We start from the raw sequence: 14,603 nt of genomic DNA on the forward strand, positions 1-14,603 counted from the left end.
CAGACTTTTCATTGTAAGTGTATAGGAATGCAAGAGATTTCTATGCATTAATTTTGTATCCTGCTACTTTACTGAATTCACTGATTAGCTCTAGTAGTTTTCTGGTAGCATCTTTAGGATTCTCTTTGTATAGTATCATGTCAACTGCCAACAGTGAGAGCTATACTTCTTCTTTTCTATTTTGAATTCCTTTTATTCATTTTTCTATTCTGATTGATGTGGCTAAAACTTCCAAAACTTCATTGAATAATAGTGGTGAAAGTGGACAACCTTGTCTTGTTCCTGATCTTAGAAGAAATGTTTTCAGTTTTTCACCATTGAGAATGATGTTGGCTGTGGCTTTTCATATACGGCCTTTATTATGTTGAGGTAAGTTCTCTCTATACCTACTTTCTGGAGGGTTTTTATTGTAAATGGTTGTTGAGTTTTGTCAAGAGCTTTTTCTATGTCTATTGAGATGATCATATGATTTTTATCCTTCAGTTTGTTAATATGGTGTATCACAATGATTGATTTGCATATATTGAAGAATCCTTGCATTCCAGGGATAAACCCCACTTGATCATTGTGTATGATCCTTTTTAATGTGCTGTTGGATTCTGTTTGCTAATATTTTGTTGAGGATTTTTGCAACTATGTTCATCAGTGATATTGGCCTGTAGTTTTCTTTCTTTGTGACATCTTTGTCTGGTTTTGGTATCAGGGTGATGGTGGCCTTGTAGAATGAGTTTGGGAGTATTTCTCCCTCCGTTATATTAAGGAAGAGTTTGAGAGGATAAGTGTTAGCTGTTCTCTAATTGTTTGATAGAATTGACCTGTGAATCCATCTGGTCCCGAGCTTTTGTTTTTTGGAAGATTTTTAATCACAGTCTCAAATTCAGTGCTTGAGATTTGTCCATTTATATTTCTATTTCTTCCTGGTTCAGTCTCCAAAGCTTGTGCTTTTCTAAGAATTTGTCCATTTCTTCCAGGTTGTCCATTTTATTGGCATATAGTTGCTTGTAGCAATCTCTCATGATCCTTTGTATTTCTACAGTGTCAGTTGTTACTTCTCCTTTTTCATTTCTTATTCTGTTTATTCGAGTCTTCTCCCCTTTTTTCTTGATGAGTCTGGCTAATGGTTTATCAATTTTGTTTATCTTCCCAAAGAACCAGCTTTTAGTTTTATTGACCTTGCTATTGTTCCCTTTGTTTCTTTTTCATTTATTTCTGATCGATCTTTATGATTTCTTTCCTTCTGCTAACTTTGGGTTATTTTTGTTCTTCTTTCTCTAGTTGCTTTAGGTGCAAGGTTAGGTTGTTTATTTGAGGTGTTTCCTGTTTCTTAAGGTAGGATTGTATTGCTATAAACCGTCTTACAACTGCTTTTGCTGCATACCATAGGTTTTTGTCATTGTGTTTCATTGTCATTTTTTTCTAGGTATTTTTGTATTTCCTCTTTGTTTACTTCAGTGATCCATTGGTTATTAAGTAGTATAGTATTTAGCTCCATGTGTTTGTATTTTTCACAGATTTTTTCCTGTAATTGATATCTAGTATCTTAGTGTTGTGTTTGGAAAGGATACTTGATATGATTTCAATTGTCTTATATTTACCAAGGCTTTATTTGTGTCCCAAGAGATGATTTATCCTGGAGAATATTCCATGAGTCCTTGAGGAGAAAGTGTATTCTATTGTTTTTGGATGGGATGTCCTATAAATATCAGTTGAGTCTATGTTGTTTAATGTAACAGTAAACTTGTATTTCCTTATATTTTTTTCATTTTGTTTGATCTGTCCATTGGTGAAAGTGGGATATTAAAGTCCCCTAGTATGAATGTGTTACTGTCGATTTCCCCTTTACTGGCTCTTAGCATTAGCCTTATGTATTGAGGTGCTTCTATGTTGGGTGCATAAATTTTTACAATTGTTACATCTTCTTGGATTGTTCCCTTGATCATTATGTAGTGTTCTTCTTTGTCTCTTGTAATAGTCTTTATTTTAAAGTCTATTTTGTCTGTTGTGAGAATTGCTACTCCAGCTTTCTTGTGATTTACATTTGCTTAGAATGTCTTTTTCCATTCCCTCACTTTCAGTCTGTATGTGTCCCTAGGTTTGAAGTGGATATCTTGTAGACAGCATATATAGAGGTCTTGTTTTTGTATACATGCCGCCCAGTCTATGTCTTTTGGTTGGATAATTTAATCCATTTGCATGTAAGGTAGTTATCAATATATATGTTCCTATTACCATTTTCTTAATTGCTTTGGGTTTGTTATTGTAGGTCTTTCCTTCTCTTGTGTTTCCTTCCTAGAGAAGTTCCTTTAGCATTTGTTTTAAAGCTGGTTGGGTAGTGCTGAATTCTCTTGGGTTTCACTTGTCTGTAAAGGTTTTAATTCCTCCATCGAATCTAAATGAGATCCTGGCTGTGTAGAGTAATCTTGGATGTAGGTTTTTCTCTTTCATCACTTTAAATATGTCCTGTCCCTCCCTTCTGGCTTGCAGAGTTTCTGCTGAAAGATCGGCTGTTAACCTTATGTGGATTCCCTTATATGTTATTTGTTTTTTTCCCCTTGCTGCTTTTAATACTTTTTCTTTGTATTTAATTTTTGATAGGTTGATTAATAAGTGTCAACGTGTTTCTCCTTGGATTTATCCATTATGGAACTGTCTGTGCTTCCTGGATTTGATTGACTATATTCTTTCCCGAATTAGGGAAGTTTTCAAGTATAATCTCTTCAAATATTTTCTCACAGCCTTTCTTTTTCTCTTCTTCTTCTGGGACCCTATAATTCCATTGTTGGTGCTTTTAATGTTGTTCTAGAGGTCTCTGAGACTGTCCTCAATTATTTTCATTTTTTCTTCTTTATTCTGCTCTGCAGTAGTTATTCCCACTATTTTATCTTCCAGGTCACTTATCCGTTCTTTTGCCTCATTTATTCTGCTATCAATTCCTTTGAGAGAATTTTTAATTTCATTTATTGTGCTGTTCATCATTGTTTGTTTGCTCTTTAGTTCTTCTAGGTCCTTGTTAAACATTTCTTATATTTTCTCCATCCTATTTTCAAGATTTTGGCTCATCTTACTATCATAAGTTTGAATTCTTTTTCAGGTCAACTGCCTATTTCCTCTTCATTTGTTTGTTATGGTAGGTTTTTACCTTGCTCCTTAATTTGCTGTGTGTTTCTCTGTATTCTCATTTTGCTTAACTTACTGTGTTTGTGGTCTACTTTCTGCAGGCGGCAGGTTCATAGTTGCCATTGTTTTTGGTGTCTGCCCCCAGTGGCTAAGGTTGCTTCAGTTGGTTGTGTAGGCTTCCTGGTGGAGGGGATTGTGCCTGTGTTCTGGTGGATGAAGCTGGATCTTCTCTTCCTGTTGAGTAGGACCGTATCCAGTGGTGTGTTCTGGGGTGTCTGTAACCTTATTATGATTTAAGGTAGCCTGTCTGCTAATGAGTGGGGTTGTGTTCCTGCCTTTCTAGTTGTTTGGCATGAGATGTCCATCACTGTAGCTTGCTGGTCATTTAGTGGAGCTGGGTCTTAGCATTGAGATGGAGATCTCTGGTAGAGCTTTTGCCATGTGGTATTATGTGGAGCTTGGAATTCTCTGGTTGTCCAGTGTCCTGAACTCAGTTCTCCCACCTCAGAGACACAGGTCTGACACCCGGCCAGAGCACCAAGACCCTGTCAGCTACATGGCTCAGAAGAAAGGGAGGGAAAAAAAAGAAGAAATAAATAAAATAAAATAAAGTTATTAAAGTAAAAAATAAAAATTATTTTTAAAAATTAAAAATAATAATAATAATAAAAAGTACACAGAAAGAACCCTAGGACAAATGGTAAAAAGAAAACTATACAGACAAAAACCACACAAAGAAGCATACACATACACACTCACAAAGGAGAAAAAGGAAAAGAAAAAAATATATATATATATATATGTATAAAGTAAAAAAAAGGAAGAGAGCAGCCAAATCAATAAACAAATCTACCAATGATAATAAACTCTAAATACTAAAGTAAGATAAACATAAAATAAAAAACAAATTAGATACAGAAAGCACACCCCAAGTCTACAGTTGCTCCCAAAATCCACCTCCTCAATTTTGGGATGATTTGTTGTCTCTTCAGGTATTACAGAGATGCTGGGTACATCAAGTTGACTGTGGAGATTTAAACCACTGCTCCTGAGGCTGCTGGGAGAGATTTCCCTTTCTCTTCTTTGTTTGCACAGCTCCTGCATTTCAGATTTCGATTTGGACCCACCTCTGCATGTAGGTCACTTGAGAGCATCTGTTCTTCACTCAGACAAGAAGGGGTTAAAGGAGTAGCTGATTTGGGTTCTCTGGCTCACTCAGGCCGGGGGGAGGGAGGGTTACGGAATGCGGGGCGAGCCTGTGGCGGCAGAGGCCAACATGACGTTGCAACAGCCTGAGGCATGCTGTGTGTTCTCCCGGGGAAGTTGTACCTGGATCAAGTGACCCTGGCAGTGGCAGGCTGCACAGGCTCCCAGGAGGGTAGCTGTGGATAGTGACCTGTGCTTGCACACAGGCTTCTTGGTGGTGGCAGTAGCAGCCTTAGTGTCTCATGTCCGTCTCTGGGGTCCGTGCTGATAGCCGTATTTTACACCTGTCTCTGGACCTCGTTGAGGCGGTGCTCTGTATCCCCTCTCCTTGAGCACCTTGAAACAATGGTCTCTTGCCTCTTCAGCAGTTCCAGATTTTTTCCCAGACTGCTTCCCAGCTAGCTGTGGTGCACTAGCCCCCTTCAGGCTGTGTTCATGCAGCCAACCTCAGTCCTCTCCCTGGGATCTGACCACCGAAGCCAGAGCCTCAGTTCCCTGACCCCACCCACCCCAGCAGGTGAGCAGACAAGTCTCTCGGGATGGTGAGTGCTGGTCAGCACTGATCCTAGGTTCAGGCATCTCTCTGCTTTGACCTCTGTACCCCTGTTGCTGTGCTCTCCTCCATGGCTCCGAAGATTCCTTCCCCCAGTCCACCGTTTTGTCTCTGCCAGTAAAGGGGCTTCCTAGTGTGTGGAAACTTTTCCTCCTTCACAGTTCCCTCCCACTGGTGCACGTCCCATCCCTATTCTTTTGTCTCTGTTTTTTTTTTTTTCTTTTGTCCTACCCATTTACGTGGGGAGTTTCTTGCCTTTGAGGAAGTCTGAGATCTTCTGGCAGCATTCAGTAGGTATTATGTAGGAGTTGCTCCACATGTAGATGTATTTCTGATGTATCAGTAGGGAGGAAGGTGATCTCCACGTCTTACTCCTCTGCCATCTTGAAGGGCTTCCCCCATATGTTTTTATAATACATGTATCTGTTAATCTATGTACATTATTTAATAAATAGTTTGAGTCAGAAACTGATTTTCATTTGGAATAGGTTGTATTCAAGATTTGTTGTGAGTGATTACTATTGAGTGGCTCACAATACTTATTTCAACAATAGCAACAGTCTTGTGTTAAGACCTGGGACAGGTGCATATGCTGAGAATGAATGAGAAATTCTCTCTAAATCAGAGTTGAGGGTATAAAAAGATAAAAAAAAATGAGGAAGCTTTGAAGAATGAGAAGTTTATGTTAGACCAAGATGGGAGGCAGAAGAAAAAGTTATTACAGAGGATAAGTCATGTGTAAATGTAAACCATTCACATTCAGGTAAACTCATGTTGATTGATTTCCTTTGAAGAAGTAGTATATGGAGAAGAAGTAGTACAATTTGAGCTACAGAGTTAGGAAGATGTCAGGTCATGGTTCACTGTACGCACTAATTTAAAAGTTTCAACTTTGAAAATTTTGAGGGTCATTGAAGATTTTTATGAAAAATTAATACAAAATGAGTAAAGCAGAAACAAACAAGAGGCTTAATTAGAAAGCTGATCCTATTTAATTCAAATGGTGTCATCATTTATTGAAATCATTAGAGCGAGAAATTCTGTGAGATGAATTTTTAAAAATCTAGTTTGAATAGGAATTTGAGATATGACTTTAAAAAATTATTTAATTAAATAATTTAATTTATTTATTTATTTTTTAATTTTTTTTTAATTTTTTTGCTTTATAGCAAATTTAAGCAGTTATACATATACATATGTTCCCATATCCCCTCCCTTTTGCATCTCCCTCCCACCCTCCCTATCCCACCCCTCCAGGCAGTCACAAAGCACCGAGCTGATCTCCCTGTGCTATGCGGCTGCTTCCCACTAGCTATCTACCTTATATTTGGTAGTGTATATATGTCCATGCCGCTCTTTAACTTTGTCACAGCTTGCGCTTCCCCCTCCCCATATCCTCAAGTCCATTCACTAGTAGGTCTGTGTCTTTATTCCTCTCTTACCCCTATGTTCTTCATGACTTTTTTTTTCTTAAATTACATATATATGTGTCAGCATACAGTATTTGTCTTTCTCTTTCTGACATACTTCACTCTGTATGACAGGCTCTACGTCCATCCACCTCATTACAAATAGCTCAATTTCATTTCTTTTTATGGCTGAGTAATAGTCCATTGTATATATGTGCCACATCTTCTTTACCCATTCATCCGATGATGGACACTTAGGTTGATTCCATCTCCAGGCTATTGTAAATAGGGCTGCTGTGAACATTTTGGTACATGTCTCTTTTTGAATTATGGTTTTCTCAGGGTATATGCCTAGTAGTGGGATTGCTGGGTCATATTTTAGTTCTATTTGTAGTTTTTTAAGGAACCTCCATACTGTTCTCCATAGTGGCTGTACCAATTCACATTCCCACCAGCAGTGCAAGAGTGTTCCCTTTTTTCCACAACCTCTCCAGCATTTATTGTTTCTAGATTTTTTATTTTTATTTATTTTATTTTATTTTATTTTATTTTATTTATTTATTTATTTTTTTTGCGGTATGCGGGCCTCTCACTGTTGTGGCCTCTCCCGTTGCAGAGCACAGGCTCCGGATGCGCAGGCTCAGCGGCCATGGCTCACGGGCCCAGCCGCTCCGCGGCATATGGGATCCTCCCAGACCGGGGCACGAACCCGTATCCCCTGCATCGGCAGGCGGACTCTCAACCACTGCGCCACCATGGAGGCCCCTCTAGATTTTTTGATGATGGCCATTCTGACTGGTGTGAGATGATATCTCATTGTAGTTTTGATTTGCATTTCTCTAATGAGTAAAGATGTTGAGCATCCTTTCATGTGTTTGTTGGCAGTCTGTATATCTTCTGTGGAAAAATGTCTATTTAGGTCTTCTGCCCATTTTTGGATTGGATTGTTTGTTTTTTTGTTATTGAGCTGCCTGAGCTGCTTATAAATTTTGGAGATTAATCCTTTGTCAGTTGCTTCATTTGCAAATATTTTCTTCCATTCTGAGGGTTGTCTTTTGGTCTTGTTTATGGTTTCCTTTGCTGTACAAAAGCTTTTAAGTTTCATTAGGTCCATGTGTTTATTTTTGTCTTTATTTCCATTTCTCTAGGAGGTGAGTCAAAAAGGATCTTGCTGTGATTTATTTAATAGAGTGTTCTGCCTATGTTTTCCTCTAAGAGTTTGATAGTGTCTGGCCTTACATTTAGGTTTTTAATCCATTTTGAGCTTATTTTTGTGTATGGTGTTAGGGAGTGATCTAATCTCATACTTTTACATGTCCCTGTCCAGTTTTCCCAGCACCACTTATGGAAGAGACTGTCCTTTCTCCACTGTACATTCCTGCCTCCTTTATCAAAGATAAGGTGACCATATGTCCTTGGGTTTATCTCTGGGCTTTCTATCCTGTTCCATTGATCTATCTTTCTGTTTTTGTGCCAGTACCATACTGTCTTGATTACACTAGCTTAGTAGTATAGTCTGAAGTCAGGGAGCCTGATGCCTCCAGCTCCATTTTTCGTTCTCAATATTGCTTTGGCTATTCGGGGTCTTTTGTGTTTCCATACAAATTGTGAAATTTTTTGCTCTAGTTCTGTGAAAAATGCCAGTGGTAGTTTGATAGGGATTCCATTGAATCTGTAGATTGCATTGGGTAGTAGAGTCATTTTCACAATGTTGATACTTCCAATCCAAGAACATGGTACATCTCCCCATCTATTTGTATCATCTTTAATTTCTTTCATCAGTGTCTTATAATTTTCTGCATACAGGTCTTTTGTCTCCTTAGGTAGGTTTATTCCTAGATATTTTATTCTTTTTGTTGCAATGGTAAATGGGAGTGTTTACTTGATTTCACTATCAGATTTTTCATCATTAGTATATAGGAATGCCAGAGATTTCTGTGCATTAATTTTGTATCCTGCAACTTTACCAAATTCATTGATTAGCTCTAGTAGTTTTCTGGTAGCATCTTTAGGATTCTCTATATATAGTATCATGTCATCTGCAAACAGTGACAGCTTTACTTCTTATTTTCCGAATTGGATTCCTTTTATTTTCTTTTCTTTTTGGATTGCTGTGGCTAAAACTTCCAAAACTATGTTGAATAAGAGTGGTGAGAGTGGGCAACCTTGTATTTTTCCTGATCTTAGTGGAAATGGTTTCAGTTTTTCACCATTGAGGACGATGCTGGCTGTGGGTTTGTCATATATGGCCTTTATTATGTTGAGCAAAGTTCCCTCTATGCCTACTTTCTGCCGGGTTTTTATCATAAATGGGTATTGAATTTTTTCGAAAGCTTTCTCTGCATCTATTGAGATGATCATATGGTTTTTCTCCTTCAATTTGTTAATACGGTGTATCACGTTGATTGATTTGCGTATATTGAAGAATCCTTGCATTCCTGGAATGAACCCCACTTGATCATGTTGTATGATCCTTTTAATGTGCCTTTGGATTCTGTTTGCTAGTATTTTGTTGAGGGTTTTTGCATCTATGTTCATCAGTGATATTGGCCTGTAGTTTTCTTTCTTTGTGACATCCTTGTCTGGTTTTGGTATCAAGGTGATGGTGGCCTCGTAGAATGAGTTTGGGAGTTTTCCTCCCTCTGCTATATTTTGGAAGAGTTTGAGAAGGATAGGTGTTAGCTCTTCTCTAAATGCTTGATAGAATTCGACTGTGAAGCCATCTGGTCCTGGGCTTTTGTTTGTTGGAAGATTTTTTTATCACAGTTTCAATGTCACTGCTTGTGATTGGTCTATTCATATTTTCTATTTCTTCCTGATTCAGTCTTGGGAGGTTGTGGGTTTCTAAGAATTTGTGCATTTCTTCCAGGTTGTCCATTTTATTGGCATAGAGTTCCTTATAGTAATGTCTCATGATCTTTTGTATTTCTTCAGTGTCAGTTGTTACTTCTCCTTTTTCATTTCTAATTCTATTGATTTGAGTCTTCTCCCTTTTTTTCTTGATGAGTCTTGCTAATGGTTTATCAATTTTGTTTATCTTCTCAAAGAACCAGCTTTTAGTTTTATTGATCTTTGCTATCATTTCCTTCATTTCTTTTTCATTTATTTCTGATCTGATTTTTATGATTTCTTTCCTTCTGCTAACTTTGGGATGTTTTTGTTCTTCTTTCTCTAATTGCTTTAGGTGCAAGGTTAGGTTGTTTATTTGAGATGTTTCCTGTTTCTTAAGGTGGGATTGTATTGCTATAAACTCCCTCTTAGAACTGCTTTTGCTGCATCCCATAGGTTTTGGGTCGTCGTGTCTCCATTGTCATTTGTTTCTAGGTATTTTTTAATTTCCTCTTTGATTTCTTCAGTGATCACTTCGTTATTAAGTAGTGTTTTGTTTAGCCTCCATGTGTTTGTATTTTTTACAGATCCTTTCCTGTAATTGATATCTAGTCTCATAGCATTGTGGTCAGAAAAGATACTTGATACAATTTCAATTTTCTTAAATTTACCAAGGCTTGATGTGTGACCCAAGATATGATCTATCCTGGAGAATGTTCCATGAGCACTTGAGAAAAATGTGTATTCTGTTGTTTTTGGATGGAATGTCCTATAAATATCAATTAAGTCCATCTTGTTTAATGTATCATTTAAAGTTTGTGTTTCCTTTTTTATTTTCATTTTGGATGATCTGTCCATTGGTGAAAGTGGGGTTTTAAAGTCCCCTACTATGATTGTGTTACTGTCGATTTCTCCTTTTATGGCTGTTAGTATTTGCCTTATGTATTGAGGTGCTCCTATGTTGGGTGCATAAATATTTACAATTGTTATATCTTCTTCTTGGATCGATCCCTTTATCATTATGTAGTGTCCTTCTTTGTTTCTTCTAGTAGTCTTTATTTTAAAGTCTATTTTGTCTGATATGAGAATTGCTACTCCAGCTTTCTTTTGGTTTCCATTTGCATGGAATATCTTTTTCCATCCCCTTACTTTCAGTCTGTATGTGTCTCTAGGTCTGAAGTGGGTCTCTTGTAGACAGCATATATATGGGTCTTGTTTTTGTATCCATTCAGCCAACCTGTGTCTTTTGGTGGGAGCATTTAGTCCATTTACATTTAAGGTAATTATTGATATGTATGTTCCTATTCCCATTTTCTTAATTGTTTTGGGTTTGTTATTGTAGGTCTTTTCCTTCTGTTGTGTTTCTTGCCTAGAGAAGTTCCTTTAGCATTTGTTGTAAAGCTGGTTTGGTGGTGCTGAACTCTCTCAGCTTTTGCTTGTCTGTAAACGTTTTAATTTCTCCATCAAATCTGAATGAGATCCTTGCTGGGTAGAGTATTCTTGGTTTCAGGTTTTTCTCCTTCATCACTTTAATTATGTCCTGCCACTCCCTTCTGGCCTGTAGAGTTTCTGCTGAGAGATCAGCTGTTATCCTGATGGGGATTCCCTTGTGTGTTATTTGTTGTTTTTCCCTTGCTGCTTTTAATATGATTTCTTTGTGTTTAATTTTTGACAGTTTGATTAATATGTGTCTTGGCGTAATTCTCCTTGGATTTATTCTGTATGGGACTCCCTGTGCCTCCTGGACTTGATTAACTAATTCCTTTCCCATATTAGGGAAGTTTTCAACTATAACCTCTTCAAATATTTTCTCAGTCCCTTTCTTTTTTTCTTCTTCTGGAACCCCTATAATTTGAATGTTGGTGCGTTTAATGTTGTCCCAGATGTCTCTGAGACTCTCCTCAGTTCTTTTCATTATTTTTTCTTTATTTTGCTCTGCAGCAGTTATTTCCACTATTTTATATTCCACCTCACTTATCCGTTCTTCTCCCTCAGTTAGTCTGCTATTGATTCCATCTAGAGTGTTTTTTATTTCATTTATTGTGTTTTTAATCGATGCTTGATTCATGTTTTGTTCTTCTAGGTCCTTGTTAACTGTTTCTTGCATTTTGTCTATTCTATTTCCAAGATTTTCGATCTGGGAAATAGAATCTTGGATCATTTTTACCATCATTATTCTGAATTCTTTTTCTGGTAGACTGTCTATTACCTCTTCATTTGTTAGGTCTGGTGGATTTTTATCTTGCTCCTTCTCCCACTGTGTGTTTTTCTATCTTCTCATTTTGCTTATGTTACTGTGTTTGGGGTCTCCTTTTTGCAGGCTGCAGGTTCGTAGTTCCCGTTGTTTTTGGTGTCTGTCCCCAGTGGCTAAGCTTTGTTTAGTGGGTTGTGTAGGCTTCCTGGTGGAGGGGACTAGTGCCTGTGTTCTGGTGGATGAGGCTGGATCTTGTCTTTCTGGTGGGCAGGTCCACGTCTGCTGATGTGTTTTGGGGTGTCTGTGGACTTTTTTATGATTTTAGGCCACCTCTCTGCTAATGGGTGGCATTGTGTTCCTGTCTTGCTAGTTGTTTGGCATAGGGTGACCAGCACTGTAGCTTGCTGGTCGTTGAGTGTAGCTGGGTGCTGGTGTTGAGATGGAGATCTCTGGAAGATTTTCGCCGTTTGATATTATGTGGAGCTGGGAGGTCTCTTGTGGACCAGTGTCCTGAATTTGGCTCTCCCACCTCAGTGGCACAGCACTGACTCCTGGCTCCTCAATTTGGGATGATTTGTTGTCTATTCATGTATTCCACAGATGCAGGGTACATCAAGTTGATTGTGGAGCTTTAATCCGCTGCTTCCGAGGCTGCTGGGAGAGGTTTCCCTTTCTCTTCTTTGTTGTCACAGCTCCTGGGTCTCAGCTTTGTATTTGGCCCAGCCTTTGTGTAGGTTGCCTGAGGGCGTCTGTTCTTAGCTAAGACAGGACAGGGTTAAAGGAGCAGCCTCTTCGGGGACTCTGGCTCACTCAGGCCGGGCGGGAGGGAGTGGCACGGAGTGCGGGGTGAGCCTGCAGCATCAGAGGTCGGCGTGACGTTGCACCAGCCCGAGGCGCACCATGCCTTCTCCCAGGGAAGCCGCCCCTTGATCCTGGGACCCTGGCAGTGGCGGGCTGCACAGGCTCCCGGAAGGGCGGTTTGGACAGTGACCTGCGCTCGCACACAGGCTTCTTGGCGGCGGCAGCAGCAGCCCCAGCGTCCCACTCCCGTCTCTGGGCTCCGTGCTTTCAGCCGCGACTCACGCTCGTCTGTGGAGCCCCTTTAAGCAGTGTTCTTAATCCCCTCTCCGCGCTCACCAGGAAACCAAGAGGGAAGAAAAAGTCTCTTGCCTCTTCGGCAGCTACAGAGTTTTCCCGGACTCCCTCCCGGCTAGCTGTGGCACATTAGCCCCCTTCAGGCTGAGTTCTCGCCGCCAGCCCCAGTCCTCTCCCTGCGCTCTGGCCGAAGCCCGAGCCTCAGCTTCCAGCCCCGCCTGCCCCGGCGGGTGAGCAGACAAGCCTCTTGGGCTGGTGAGTGCCACTCGGCACTGCTCCTCTGTGCGGGAATCTCTCCACTTTGCCCTACCCAGGTATGTGGGGAGTTTCTTGCCTTTTGGGAGGTCTGGGGTCTTCTGCCAGCATTCAGTAGGTGTTCTGTAGGAGTTGTTCCACGTGTAGCTGTATTTCTGGTGTATCCGTGGGGAGGAATGTGATCTCCGTGTCTTACTCTTCCACCATCTTACCCAGAAGTCTCAATTTATTTATTTTAGGCTCTGTTTAGTCTTCATTGCTGTGTACAGGCTTTCTCTGGTTGTGGTGAGCAGGGGCTACTCTTCAGTGTGGTGCCTGGGCTTCTCATTGTGGTGGCTTCTCTTGTTGCCGAGCACAGGTTCTAGTCGTGTGGGCTTCAGTAGTTGTGGCTCACGTGTTGTAGAGTGCAGGCTCAGTAGTTGTGACACACGGGCTTAGTTGCTCTGTGGTATGTGGGATCTTTCTGACCAGGGACTGAACCCATGTCACCCACACTGACAGGTGGATTCTCACCCACTGCACCACCAGAGAAGTCCCTGAGATATTATTTTATGAAACATAAACACTTAAATATAATGGTCATGCAAGGGATGTATATGAGAAATGATAAACCTATTTGCCCTTAAAGGAAATCTCAGAAGGTCCAGAGGTGGCTTTGCTTTATGCTTGCTTTGCTTGCAGACCTACCATATAATCCATCAAGTAGCAGACTCCTTCAATGGCCAAGGATTCTTGGCCCAAAAAATTTCACACACTTCATGTGCATCTATCATGAAATATTATAGATTTTTTCTTTTATAACTGACAAATGAATTCTCACCCTTCTATCCAGAATTGGCTTTGTTCAATTCCTTGCAATTTTTGTATCAAGAAGTGTTTAAATACCTGTTAATTGTATATTGCTATACCCATCAGGAGTCCCTTCCATTTATGACCAGGAATGCTATATGCAAAAATAATGAAAATAGGGTTTGATTATTTATGTTTTCAGATGAGGTTGACCAGTTGGTATGATGAGGAACAGAAATAAGCTTAACTGTTTCTTTAGCTTAATAAGGATTCTGATCTCATAATTTATTTCTGCTCTCTGATCTGTCACACAAATGTGAAGTAATAGAAAAGAAATGGATAATATTTCATAATGGCTACATATTTAATATATTAATTAGGGAGTTTGGAAATGCCTTTACAATTCCACCAAATGGTATAATTCTGTCACTTGATCTAAGCAATTAGTCAGTAAAAAGTTTAGAAGAAAGTATCAGTTCATTCAATAAAGGAAAAAACTGTTTTTTTTTACTCTAATAGAGCTAAAAACGTGCTGGGTTTTGAATTACGATTAATTAAAAGAGTAATATGAACAGAACATTTAAGATATAACAGGGAATAAAGATTAGAAATGCCTTAAAAACAAGAGAAAATGCCTGCATGAAAATATAAAATAATAACATTTGGACAGACAACAAGAACTTTTTAGTTCACTGAGTTATAATGTTGGGCCCTCCAGTCATTTTTATAAGAATCAAACTCAGGTGACAGATGTAGGTTTACCAACGTGGCCAATCTTTCTGAAAATCCTGTTTTCTGCAGTTAACTGATTCTTCACATTTAATTAATATAAGATTTTATCGGATGAACACTTCAAAAAAATTTAGATATTTTTGGACTCATAATGATCAAAATTATATTCTGGGTGTGCTAATTTGTTAAGTTTTGTTCTTTTTTTTTTCTATTTTGTTCTTTTCCACTAATGAAGTCTGGTTTTCTGTGTTCTTAAGTCTTTGATGTATCCTTAATACCTACCAAATGCCTGCAACATTGTATGTATTCACAATCTTTTGTTTGAATAAGTTGAATGAATTCCATGACATTTAATAAATAGAGAAATTGTTTCAGAATACTTACGAGGAAATGACTAGGAACTCAAATCTGGCAAACTTATCTG

Source organism: Mesoplodon densirostris, chromosome 5 (genome assembly GCF_025265405.1).
Source record: "Mesoplodon densirostris isolate mMesDen1 chromosome 5, mMesDen1 primary haplotype, whole genome shotgun sequence".
NCBI classification, from domain to species: domain Eukaryota; kingdom Metazoa; phylum Chordata; class Mammalia; order Artiodactyla; family Ziphiidae; genus Mesoplodon; species Mesoplodon densirostris.